The 14432-nt window shown below is 41.1% G+C and overlaps 1 pseudogene; it reads left to right on the top strand.

Moving 5' to 3' along the window:
- Window positions 1-10814: 10814 nt before the first annotated feature.
- LOC115055837 (piggyBac transposable element-derived protein 4-like) lies at window positions 10815-13776 on the top strand (annotated as a pseudogene).
- Window positions 13777-14432: the final 656 nt, after the last annotated feature.

Raw genomic sequence — 14432 nt, 5'->3', positions numbered from 1 at the left:
TGGATGGTCAACAGGTCAACATTCCCCTATTCTCCGTGAATAACCCTCAAGCTCGCAAACAATACAGCAGACTCAGAATGGGAGATGAGGAGGAAGAGGTAGAAAGTGGTGGTGGTGGTGGTTTTGAAACTGCTCGGAAGAAAATCATCCTATCCCCGCGATGGAGCATGTCCCCCAAAGAGAGAAGAGATGATGATGGTGAAGAAAATGCCCCTTGTCTGTCTACACCCTTGGTGTGGAAAAAATATAAAAGGAAGAAACCTCTGTGGATCAAATTTTCTCACAAAAAAAATTTCCATTTTCAATAAAGTTTATAGTTGAAAAAAAAAAAGCACACTTTTTCCATCACACCAAGGCTTGCTTTTCACCTCCCACCACCCTCCTGGCTAAAATTCTATAGAGCTTATCCAGACCCTTTTTGCAGCTCTACTTCGTAAAAAGTACCCTCGATAGGTTCACCGTCGTAGTCTTTGAGTTCGTCGGTAAAGCTCTGTTCGTATTTTTTATCAAACTTTCCTCTCAGTCGGAATATACTCACCGTGTCCACCTGTTTCAAAGTCATCTTGAACTTGGCTTTGTATCAGAGTGGAAAAGAACCATACAGGATTTTAAAAACTTGGTGGTTGTCAGGGTAGGTGTTGTGTTGAGGGTGGTGGTGTGGGAATGAGGACCCAAATGCAGGAGCCAGGAACCAGGTTGAGGTGAAAACTTAGATACTTTTAATAGGAAAATCAAAACTACAAAATAACATAAGTGAACAGGCTGGGGTAAAGGAAGAACCAACAGACAGGGACAACATGCAGAGAGACATGGGCAGAGACACAAGCAGAGAGACATGGGCAGAGAGACACGGGAAGAGACACAAGCAGAGAGACATGGGCAGAGAGACACGGGCAGAGACACAAGCAGAGAGACATGGGCAGAGAATTAGGCAGAGGTCAGGAGGGAGGGAAAGCAGGCTAAACACCACCAAGAATACAAGGGACAAGTGACAAGGATCTCACGAGGACTAAACAGAAAACAGGACTTAAATACACAGATACTAGACAAGACACAAATGATCCACATGGGAAGGGAAATCAACTGGGGATACAACCAGGAAGTAGAGTAACGGGGAACACGACAGAACCAGGACTTCAAAGTAAAACAGGAAGTGACACAGACTGAACACTAAACACCAGACAGAACCCAAAACATGGCAGGGGGTATTTTCCTCAGTCACCTGCCAAGGGGTCATTTTTACACTTTTATTAGAGGTTAGAGTAGTTGACAGTGGTGCTGCTTTGTGTTTGAGCCTCTTTGACACCATGCGGTTAGTCCAGGTGAGTTGGCCTGTGTTGGTGTGTTGGTTTTGTTTGAGTATAGAACTGTTCAGGCGAGTTTAGTTGCTGAATCTGCTAGTGTAGCTTGTATTGCTTCCACCTCCTGCACCCTCTATACTTTCATGCCCCATACCTGAACCAGGGTCTGTATCCCCCCCCCACTTTCACTGGTGCAGTTGGTGAGAGGTCAAGTAGTTGACAGTCGTGCTGTTTGAGATAGTTGTCTTTGTGTGAGGAGTGGTAATGGCTGGCATTAGGGGGTGACTCTGGGACGCCAGTGTTCACAGTCTAGCCTTCTGGAGGTGTTGTGGGCCTAACTAGATGAAACACCGGTGAAAGGAGGTTCCCACCTGATGACCCCAAAGACATGATAGCTATCACCGCTCACTGGCCTAGTTGGATATTATCTGTAGGGAACATAGAGCAGGGTGAAAGTTTGTTGCTAGGAAGGTGATCACTGAGTCTGGTCCATTTTTTGTGGCACAAGTTTCTTGTGTTTTTTCAAAATTATGGTAGCTGTTGTTATAACTTTTCTCCAAATCCTGTAAAACCTCCAAGTATCTGTAGGTGTTTTTAGCGGTAAAATACCTCCACATTCTAGTTTTCAATGTACGGTTGAATCTTTCCACCACCAAAGCTTTCAGATCGCTGGCTGTGGCAAAATGTTTTACCTTGTGTTTCTTCATCAGCCTCTGGAAATTCTTGTTGAAAAATTCTTTATCAGAGTCCGTTTGTAACTTTTCAGGGGTCCGACTCTCTTGAAAAACAAATTCAAAAGCCTTCGCTGTCTCCGTTTACGGTACAAACACTATTCCTAGGAAAGTGTACTTTGACCGGTTTATGCAGAGTATAAGCGTCCTGCTCTGATAGAAATTCTTTAACTTTTTCAACATTCGCTTTTTTACTTGTTTCATCTTGCAAGGCCCTGCGGAGTCTATCCGCTCCTCCAAAGCTGCCTGGGTTATGATATGCTTTTTCATGACACTCAGACATGTTTGCAGCCCACACCTTTCAGAGATTATGGAAAATAAACAAGACTTTTTATACAACTTTTAATTTATCAAAAAGAATCAAAAAATATATGATGATGGTGCGCTTTCTGATGAAGATGTTGAAGGTTGCTTTGAACTAGCCGGCAGGGAGTAAAGTGTGTCAGAAATGCTCTGCATAGCCATCGGTGGTGTTGAAGGCCACTTGGGACTAGCCTGCGGGTAGCGAGGCGTGTCAGGAACAATCTGCATAGCTGTCAGGGAGCTTGGCAGTGCACAATATCCGCTCGACGGATAAGGAGCAATCCGTGTGAGATGCCCTTTCCGGTGAGACCACAATGGCTGTGGTTTAGGACGACGAGGACTGGGCGAGTGAACTGTTTTCTTTAAGCGTGTTGGAATTGGTCAGGAGGAGGACGAGGAGGAGTTATTCGTAGATCAATGGCACAGAAGCGGGTGGAGTCTAATGCACCAGAATTTTTCTCACCAGCAGAATGTCTTTGGAACCATGACTGCTCACAAACAGACTTTTAATTCTCTCCACATATTCCTCCATCACCGTCAACCAGTTCTTGAACGGAATGTGCAAACATCTCTGAAATACTCCGCATTCGTTGTTGTGATACGCCAACACAAACTCATCCTTACACCCTTCACTCACCCAATGGGCGGCTCTGTAGTACCATCCACTCGACAAGGTACTCTTGGTCTCCCATGCAAAGCTGGCTGCCATTCTTTTTTTCGGGACTCCTGATCCACTGATTCCACTTCTTCATCCTCTTCTTTTTTCACTCTTAAATTTGATACACCCATCACCAACTTTTTGGGAGCTCATTGTAATTTGTGATAACTCATTATAGCAGTCTCACCGATCACCACAGTCCGGATGGTACACTCTAGAGCTGAGCAACCAAAGTAAGAGGCTCGTCTGAGCAGAGACAATTAGAATAGTGTGCATTGCATTTTATTTTACCGTGTCTTTTGCTTATTTGGGATTCAGTTCTATCTGTTGTTTGATTTGTTTTATTTCCTTTAAATCCCAAAAGTTGCAAAATTGATTGGTGCTACAGATCTCCTGTCAGCCGTCACCGTCATCAGTGATTGAGCAATATCACTCGTTAAAGGACCAATACCCAACCCCCGAACTCTGTTCGCTGGTTCGACTATTGTGTAGTGATATTGTAATAATCAGCTGTGATGACGTCGTCTGGGATATCTTTCTCCTTCCCTCTTCTTCCCCTCACACACATTCACACGCGGCGACCAGTCATCACTCTGTCACCATTAAAGACTCATGTGACTCTCCGGGCATCTTTACTGCTCACACACACCCACCCTCCCACACACTCACAAACTCCTTCTCTCTCCTCCCCACACGCACACCCACATACACACACCATCAAGATCCATAGATAGACTGGTGCGATTGCTGTTGCTGTTGCTGTGCTACTGTGATTGTCATCGCTACCACAATTTATTAGTGTTACTGCATATGATGTTACTACTGTTACCGCTATAGCTATCACCATCGCTAAGGCTATCCATATTGCTAACCCATTCTCATTACATATGTGTTATCTGTTGTAGATTAGTGGCTGATGTGTGTCATTGAATAATTAAACTATAACAGCCATTTATCCAGAGTGATGTTATTTTCTGTTGTATTTTAAACCATCGTTGTTTGTGGTTATTGTGGCTATAATTTTGACAATTGCTGAACAGTCAGTGCTCGAATTTATTGCTTTTGTTAACCCTTTTCGAGACTTGATATTGATTTTGCTAATTTGGACATTGGTCCCTGGTAACAGGGTGGTGCCCCGACATTTACTACTCATAGTAAATATTTTTAGATATCAATAATCAGTTTCATAATCATTGATATTAATTGCCAATTTCCAAATTACTCCTACTGGCACACAACAGGCCTACGGATGCAAGGTGTGGTATGGCAGCTGCACTGCATCCGGGATGAAACAACTGCAGCGGGTCGTCAAGACTGCTCACCAGATCATTGGCTCCCCACTCCCACACCTGGAGGAGATCCATTCTAACTGTCTCCTCCGAAGGGCTAAAAAGACCCGAGATAACCCCACTCACCCAGGACACTATTCCCCAGCCTCCCCTCTGGCAGACTCAGAGTTCTGTGTCATGTAGCTGCTATCCAAGAGATGCCAAGAGAAATTTCTTATCTTATCTTACCTTATCTAATGGCTACAGTCTTCCCAAACCATATATCGCCACACAGTCTCTACAAACCACCAGAACTAGATTTTCAGCATCTGGGAAATGCTGTAAATGTCAAATAAAAATGATGACTGAGGGACACGATGTCCCTTTCATGTACCTCTTCTGCTTGTGCTAATATCACTGCATGATGCCTCACATATTTATTAGCTGACTGTGTTTTTGTTAAGTGCTGACCATGTTCTCCCGCACTAACAAACAGGAACATCAAACAGACCTGCAGTTGCAGTGAGAATACAAAACATTTTCCAGTCTAGAAGAACATTGTTTGTGTTAAGCACTGAGACTTACCTTTACACCTGAACGCTTAAGAAGGTTAAACAAATATTTTATTCAAACAAAGGAACTCTGAACATATATTCTTGTCTGTTCTCAACCTAGTGAAGCTTTAAAAGCACAAAGTGTGTCAAGCGTTCCGTTATCTTCCCATGATTTCACTGGTTAGTCATGTAGCTCTGAACCCTGCCATTAGCTAGAAGAAGAGCCTGAATGTGGGAGGCCAGTTGAGCTAGCAACTAAAGGGCCACTTGGAGAGTTTGGGTCCCTCCAGATTGCTGTGGCAACTAGTCTACTTCATCGCTATTTGAGGGAATTCTGCCACACCTACTCTGTTCTCTCACCGCGTCTCCTCTACACCCTTCAGCACACAAACATGGGCACGCACGCACGCGCGAGCGTGCACACACACACACACACACACACACACACACACACACACACACACACACGTGACAAGCTAAAAACAACCTTGCCCTGGAAAAGGTTGAGTGGCTCTCAACTACCACTACTGTGAGAATAATACACTCACTGCATAAATTTATTCTGGTTATGTGAATAAGTGCTTGTGTTTAGTTTCATATTCCACACAATGAATCACTGGGTGAGTTTTTTGAAGGAAAAAAAACCTGTGAATTTAATGATTATTTTTCGATGGGATTTTATGTAACCCACAGAACAAAGCAGAAACAAGTAAAGAATGTTTGGGTTAAATTTTGCAGCCATCTGGCACCAATAAGGTAGGAAAAACAATGCACATAAAGCTGCATTCACCAGTTTCTGTTTAATTATTCAAACTGTATAATAAAAATACATTTAGTTCTGCTGAAATGTTGCTCATTTTATCTGATCAATACATTCATTTCTTCGCTTATTTTCAATCTACACAATGGCTCTCCAAAAAAACTTTGTCACTAGCAAGGTGTCCCCTGAGGCTCTGAAATGCTGGTGGGGGATACTGGGATACATGATATTTTAAATATATGTTGTTATATTTTTTCACAATATCTTCCTATTCATCATATTAATGTATACTGCCTACATGTATCAATTTGTCATATGCACACTTATTCTCATAGTTTTATTACACACTAGTTCAATGACACCCATGAGAAGGTTTATGCCAAAAATGCTTTTACTAAAATATATCTTTTCCAAAATAAATATTAATCGAATTCCTTGGGAAATCCTCTTGGTGGGAGTGTTGCCTCATCAACAGTCTTTGAGGGACCTTATTTTACGTTGAATGATTGCAGAACATCTATGACTGAATGTTACATTAGGAAAAGTTGGAGGAAATTAAACTGAAACTAAGCTTTAATGAGGGGAGAGTTCGCTCTCAAATGGTGGGCCCTACACTATGTTGTCCAGATCCAAGATGAATGAATTTTTGTTTTTTTGCAGTCTCTTAATGACCAACTGTTGCAAAAATGGAACCCCCCCCTCGTCTCTCTCTCTCTCAACCCAAACGGCTGAGGCAGATAGCGCGAGCCCTGTTCTGCCCAAGGTTTCTGCCTCTTAAAGTAAGTTTTTCCTTGTCTCTGTTGCCAAGGGATCTGTTGGGAGTTTGGTCTAGACCTACTCTGCATGTAAAGTGCCTTGATGTAACTTTGTTATGATTTAGCGCTATACAAATAAATGTCATTTGATTTGTTTGACTCTGGTTTCCTCCCACCAACCACAGACATGCATGTTTGGATTAATTGGTGACTTTGAAATTCTCCACAGGTCTGAGTGTGAGTGGTAGTTTGTCTCTGTGTGTTGGCTCTGCGATGGACTGGTGACCTGTCCCGGTTGTACCCCACCCACACCCAGTGTGAACTGGGATTGGCTCCAGCACCCCCGTGACCCAGAAACAGGTAAGTGGTAAAAGATGAAAATAAATATATGAATGAATATTTTTTTTATCACAGTGGCATTGTCAGAGCTGATGAGAGTGAACCCAGGTGCAAAAAGGGGAAGCGAGGCAGAGGTAGTGAGTCCAGTAGGGCAAGAGCTTTTAATCCAAATGGAGGCAGGGGTCATACACAAAAAGGCTGGCAGGATCAGGCAGACAAAACAGGCAAGGAGTAGGCAGGAAAATCAAACATCAAAAAACAGTCCGGTCGTACACTGGGAGCAAACAACTGGGACTGGGACAAGAGAGAGCTTAGCACACGGGAGGTAACAAAGACAATCTGGCAGAGACGTGGAGAATGAGGCGGGGTTTAAATACACAGGAACCAATACAGGTGAAACAAATTAGGAGTCAACTAATGGCGGGAAAAAGAACAAAGAGGGGAAGCAAACGGCAAACAACAACATGGAACACAAGATTTTCAAAATAAAACAAGAAGTGTACAAGACAACGAACAAACAGAGTCTGACAAGCATAGTGGTTAGCACAGTTGCCCCGCAACAAGGTCACGGGTTGGGTTCCTGGAGTTTGCATGTTCTCCCTGTACCTGTGTGGATTACATCTCACTGTCCAAAGAACTGCATGTTTGGATTAATTTGTAAGTGTGAGTGGTTGTTTGTCTGTGTGTTGGCCCTGTGATGGACTGGTGACCTGTCCAGTGTGTATCCTGCCCTCGCCCAGTGTGACTTGGGATTGGCTCCGGCACCCCTGTGACCCAGAAACTGATAAGCAGTTGAAGATGAATGATTCCACATGCATATAATTGTGGCCATTTCTCAGCTAACAGAGGACACGCTATTTTAAAAATCAACAGTAAAGTTCTTTTATGACTTGGGTTATTTTTTTATTGCTGCTTTTCTCGGCTTACGAAAAATCACAGATTTAGAGATACATGGTTTTCAACGGAGAGCGATCAGATGGCACAATAAATTAATGGAGGTTACTACACTACAGGTCTGGTGACCATGTTATACTTCTTATAACTTAAAGCACCTTGTGTCTCACTGAGTGAACAAGAACACTGACTCAACTCATTTGTATGTTTTTTTCTTACCTACACCTAATTTCATATTATTTCATTCAATATCATTCATATTATTTTCCTCTGTTGATTGACTGGTTGCCTCTACCATGTAAAGACCTTTTACATTTCATCTCCCTGAGGATGAATGTTGCTTTTGAGCACACACATTTGTGTGAGGAAATACATCTTTATAGGCACAGAACAAAGAACAAATGTTATATCATCCAATCAGGAAACAAGATGTTGCTCTTTTTAAACAGACCATAAACAGTTTAAATTGTCCCTCTGAGACCATTCTACCTCTGGCCATTTCGATTTCTCACACTGACCACATGTAAAATGAAACATTAAGCTGTTGAAGTACTTTTACTGTGGGAATCTGTGAGAACTCCTTGACTCCAACAGTGTACAGTATGTTCAGCTGAAATTTAAACTGGCAGCAAAAAGACTGCATGACCATTACCCAGAGTAGAGGTGCATGGAGGTGTGACCTCTCAAGTGTCAAACAGGACTAAATGTTATGATGAAATTAAAAATAAATGAAAACAAACAAAAAAAAAATTTAAAAACAATCTCATTTGAAAACATTGCTAGAATGTTAAACAAATTTATAAATCTGCCCCAAAAAATGAAAAACTTTGTGGAAATAAATTTAAATTACCTAATTTAAATGAATACTGCTGTTTTCATACAGTAATCTTTGGTAAATTCATATGGTTATCGAATCCATAATATCCTGCTCAACCATTTAGTAGAGCACATTTTGATATGTGAATGTATTTTAATACATTTACAATGAAGTGTCATCTCAACCGTTTGGTAGAAGCCTATATTTTAAAAACGTAAACATTTTTTTTTATTTTGATGTTATAATTGCCCCAAAGAAATAAAAATGCTAAAAATTTTCCATTGCATTGCAGGAACATAGGATGGCAATAATTCATCACCTGCAGAATGAGGCCAGGGAGAGAGGAGAGGAACTGGGAGAGACAGAGACTTCAGGAAACATGGTTAGTAAATAAAGTACAGATGCTTAGAACTGGGAGAAACAGGGACTTTGGATAAACATAATGGTATGTCGGTGCATGCAAGGGGAGGTAAGGGAGGGAGAGAGAGAGAGAGAATGAGCGAGGGAGATGCTAAAGAGTAGATGGACTTTGACTTTTTAACTATAAGCTCTGTCAGACAGAAAAGTTTTAAGCCTGGTCTTGAAAATTGCTAAGGAGTCCGACCCCTCTGAGATATGATGGAGCTTGGCCATTAAGAGCTTTATATGTTAGAAGAAGGATTTTACATTCTATTCTGAATTTTACCAGCAGCCAATGAAGAGGGGCTTTTATTTCTTCAAGACATGCCTGCAGTCTGACATTTGACTGACTTCATTTGGCTTCATTGATAAATACAGCTGAGTGTCCTGATAATGCTGCCTAAAGGAAGCAGATACAGAGTGAATAGTATTGATCCAAGTACTGAACCCTGTGGGACTCCATAATTGGCTATAGAGCGTGAGGAGGTTCTATTGCTATTGTTAACATGAACAAACTGATGTCTATCTAATAAATAGGATTCGAACCACCTTAGTGCAGTTCCTTTAATGCCAATTTCATGTTCCAGACTCTGTAATAAAATATTATGACCTATGGTGTTGAATGCGGTACTGAGATCTAAGAGAAGTATGGAGGCTGAGCCATTGTCTGAAGTCATTAGAATATCATTGGAGACTTTAACCAGCGCTGTTTCTGTGCTGTAGTGAGCTCTAAATCCTGATTGAAACTCTTCAAGCAAACAGTTCCTATGCAGATGGTTGTGTAATTGGTTCGCTACTACTTTTTCATTGATTTTAGAAATGAACGGAATGTTTGATTTGAGTCTATAATTGGCCAAAACATCTGGATCAACATTTGGCTTTTTAAGTTGTGGTTTGATGACTGTGGTCTTCAGAGTGTGAGATACATAACCCAAAGATGACGTCAAAGTAATCAGATCCAGAATGAAGGTACAATTAAGTAAAAATCTCTTTAAAGAGGCTAGTTGGTACTGAGTCTAAAAGACAGAGCTAGATACAGTTGCATCATCTAAAACATCAACCTGAGAGATTCAGAGAGAAAATGATTCCAGATGTACAATAGGCATTGCAGTTGATTAAGGAGTTGCTGTATTCAGTAGAAGATTACCGTCTAATGTAGGTAAGAGCTGATGGATTCTTTTTCTGATTGTTACAATTTTATCTGTGAAAAAGTCCTTAACATCATGGCTGCTGAGAGCTAACAGTTAACAACTAATATTAACACGTTTCTCCTATTAATGTATTTTGTTAAGTTCATTTGATAGTAATTAAAAGTGACGAACTAATATATATATAAATACCTTTCACATTAACATACAGGGTTTACTTTCTATAAACATCACTTGACAGTAATTGTGAGCAACTACAATAGAGTATTATCCAATCCATTCAATGCAGAGCCCCATTTGAGATGTGTTTCAAGATGTATAATAACCAGTGTATCATCAAAAAATCCCTTTTATTGCTTGCTTCACAGGAGTAAGTAATTCACTATTTGTACAGTGTTATCTTTAAAGGTTCAGAATTTATAAACCAATAAACAGGCATATCAAATTATAATGTGGGTCTGAAGCTGGCCAACCCAATAAGAGCTCAAACAATACTTTGCTAGAATGTCTTTATTTATTTCTCATTCTGATTACTTCAACAGATACCAAATAAAAGCAAAAACAGTTTTGTACATTGCATCAGCACAATGTCTTGAATATTGCATTCTCGTAAAAAGGGGAACTACAGCCTGTTACAAACCCACCTCGTGCAGGGTAATCGGGAAGTAACACATGGTGGCAGGGATTGTAAATTAAGAAGTGTTTATTGTTGCTCGGACACAGGGAGATGAACAGAAAAGGGCCGCCAGTTGCTGTCAAAACAATGAACCAAATATAACAAAAGGAGGACTCCTAAACAAATGGGAAATAGTTGTCTAATACCTAAAGGGAATAACACAAATGGCTATCTAACTATCCTATTGAATTGGTGCAAAAACAAAAACACAATGGGCAGCATCCCTGAACCTAGTGAGCATAAACAGAAGATTCTCTACAGGGAGATCTCTTGTGATGAGACATACTTTACTGTGGCCCCAAGTCTGGGTTACACAGGTTTTAAGGTACACGAATAAGAGCCACACACACACAGGTTTTAAAGTACATAGACGAGAACCAACCCTGGAGGAGGGCTCTAAGGCCCACAGCTCGGGGCCGTAGCACAGTGAATTTCATTCATACATGTTATTCCAATGGTCTAAGATGGTTCAAATTGTTGGTGAACATGAACAAATCTCTCTCAAAAAGGGATGTTGCTATTGAATATTCTAGTAATCGAGTATTCTACTGAAAATTTCATCGATGAATCGAGTAATCAAATTTAACATATTTTTGTTTAGTTCAAGAGCAGTTATAAATACAGTACAGGTCAAAGGTCTACTTTCTCATTCAAATGATTGGGAAAGTGTGTACAAACTTTTGGCCTGTACTGTATACTTGAGAAAATAAGACATTTCACTTAATAATGAACAATTGCTTGCTTTTTTAGACGATCAACATTTATCTTTATTATCACTTTCGCCTCCATAGAGACAGAGCGCATTTAATCCCCACCCACACTGGAGGAGAAAACAATCAAGAGCTCTCCATTGTGTGAAGGTGTCTCTTGTCACTCTCCATGTGCCAGCGAACACAAACAAATGGCCAAAAGCTGCTGTGTGGTAGGGTGCACTACTAACAGGGTAACAAACCCTGATCTAAGTTTTTATAAGCTGCCAAACAGAAAAAAATTGCCTTTCTCTGGTGTTTGGGTCGGCACCAACCCGTTTTCAAGTTTTAAATGCATTAAAAAACATGTAAATTAGTTTATTGCGTCAAGGCTTTTTGACTTTGTCAAGAACCTCTATTTCAACAAAATAAAACAAAAAAAAATGTTTTCACTAAATTATAAAATGCTCTGGTTGAAATTATGACCTTTGTGTTGTTTGGGTCGGTTTCGACCCAGTTATAAAAGTAAGATTATAAAGCAATAATTAGAACCAAAACTTAAATCATAAGTGCACTGTCAGCCAAAACACTGACAGCCAGCTCCTCTCCCAATCATGCGAGCTTTAGGGGATTCTCATTTTGCCTTGTTTTCCAGTATACCTGCACAAAAACAAAACAAACAAAGACGGGCATGTCCAGACATGTTACGTCAATTCACTCATTTGAGTGGTCATTGAGTGCACATCTCCAATTTGCAGCACGCAAAAATGAGAAGAAGACTTACAGTGACCCAAGTTCTGGATAGTCTTTTTGGTGAAAATGAGGGAGAGGACACAGAGTAGGTTTCTGAGGAGGAAGACAATGTGGAGTATCATCCAGAAGACACAGACACATCTGATGAGTCTGATGAGGAGGTCACCGGTGGTGAAGCTGCTCCCGCTGAAAGATTCAAGTCCCAAAATGGTAAGATCTTTTGGAGCTCAGTACCTAGGGCAGCTGCTGCAAATGTCATCAAAATGACCCCTGGAATCACAAGGTTTGCTGTGACAAGAGTCAGTGAGACATGTTTTGAGCTATTTATGCCATTGTCACTAAAAAGAGTCATCATTGCTATGACAAATCTGGAAGGAAAAAAAGTCCATGGCGACATGTGGAAAGACATTGATGAGGAATACCTGGATGCCTATATTGGTGTTCTTCTTCTTGCTGAGTGTACAGATCCTGCAATGAGGCCACTGATAGTCTTTGGGACGCATCGACAGGCAGAAATATTTTCCGAGCAACAATGTCACTTCAGACCTTTCGCATGATATCAAGAGTCCTCAGATTTGACAACAGAGATACCAGAGCAAGATCTGACAAGCTTGCCCCCATCAGGGATGTCTGATGTTCAACTCAGGGCCAGAGGTGACAGTAGATGAACGTCTTGTCGCTTTCCGAGGAAAATGCCCCTTCCGGCAATACATACCCAGTAAGCCAGGGAAGTATGGCATAAAAATCTGGGCAGCCTGCGATGCAAAAACCAGCTATGCCTGGAAACTACAGATCTACACAGGAAAAGCTGCGAGTGGCATCCCTGAGAAGAACCAAGGAAAACGTGTGGTCCTCGATATGACTGCTGGACTGCAGGGTCACAATATCACTTGTGACAATTTTTTTACCAGCTATGACCTTGGACAAGAACTTCTCAGGAGGAAACTTACCATGGTGGGCACAGTGAAGAAAAATAAACCTGAGCTATCTGCTGAAATCTTGCAGGTGAAGGACAGGGCTCCACTTTCCTCAAAGTTTGCTTTTACAGACACCACCACTGTTGTCTCATATTGTCCAAAAAGAAAACGGAATGTGATACTTATGTCGACTCTTCGCAAAGATGCAGCTGTGTCATCAGGAAGTGACAAAAAGCCCACAATCATCCTCGACTACAACAAAAACAAAGGAGGAGTGGACAACCTGGACAAGCTGACTGCCACCTACACTTGCCAGCGAATGACCAGGAGATGGCCAATGGTTGTGTTTTACAACATCCTTGATGTGTCTGCATGTAATGCATTTGTGTTGTGGACCCACATCCACCAAGGGTGGAACTCAACCAAAAAAGCCAAGTGGAGAATGTTTCTTGAGGAGCTGGGAAATTCACTTGTCAAGCCACACATTGAGCGAAGGGAACAGTTGCCCAGAGACCCAGACGCTGCCGCCTTGGTCAGACAGCTGCAGAGCTCACCTTGCACTCCGTCCATGCCATCAGCAACACAAAGAGCATCCGCAACAGCATCCTCCTCAGCCAGCCCTGCCTCAACACCAACCAGAACAGCCACAGCCACAGCCACAACCCCACTCAGGCCACCTGATTCTAAAAGAAAGAGGTGTCAAGTCTGCCCAAGCAGTAAGGACAGAAAGACAAACGTATTGTGCTTCAAGTGCAAGAAATATCTCTGCAAAGAACACACTAAAAGTGTCACTTTTTGCCACACATGCAGCTAAACACACACACATACACATGCATGTTCTTGCACACAGAGACTTTTACTCTGATTTCGTATTTTGGTTTGATTTGCTGGATTGGTTGTTGTTTGTTTGACCTTGCAAATCTATATTTTGTGTTATGACCTGTTCTGCTTTTCATTTTGTGTTTATATTAAAGTTCTATTGCTGAAAAAAATACTTTTTTGCCTTTTTCTTGAAGTAAATATATATGGGTCGAAAATGACCCGTAACACCATAGATGTTACTATAGTTAATAATATTAAAATAAAAAAATAAATAAAACAAATTTATTTAAGAGATGTGTTCTAATAGCGCTTAGTAATAGTCAGGTAACACAACAACCTTTTATTTATTTATATGATTCTGTTGAGGTTCATTTTACCATTTTTTAAAATTGAAATCGAGGGGTACACTGACAAAAAAAAGGCCCAGAGGCCTACACCAAAAATATTAAAACCAATATTTTCATGGATATGGAAGCCTAACAAGGTAACCAAGAGATGAGAAACAAATTGGATGATAGCTAATTGTTTTTAGTGTATTTTACAGCTGATTTAAGACACGGGTCAAAACCGACCCGTTAACATAAGAGATGGTAACAGAAAGCGAACACAAGAGGAGTGGAGACAGGCAGTAAGAAGAGACGCTGTCAA

Source organism: Echeneis naucrates, chromosome 15 (assembly GCF_900963305.1).
Source record: "Echeneis naucrates chromosome 15, fEcheNa1.1, whole genome shotgun sequence".
NCBI lineage: Eukaryota > Metazoa > Chordata > Actinopteri > Carangiformes > Echeneidae > Echeneis > Echeneis naucrates.
This window is presented reverse-complemented; position numbering and strand designations above follow the sequence as displayed.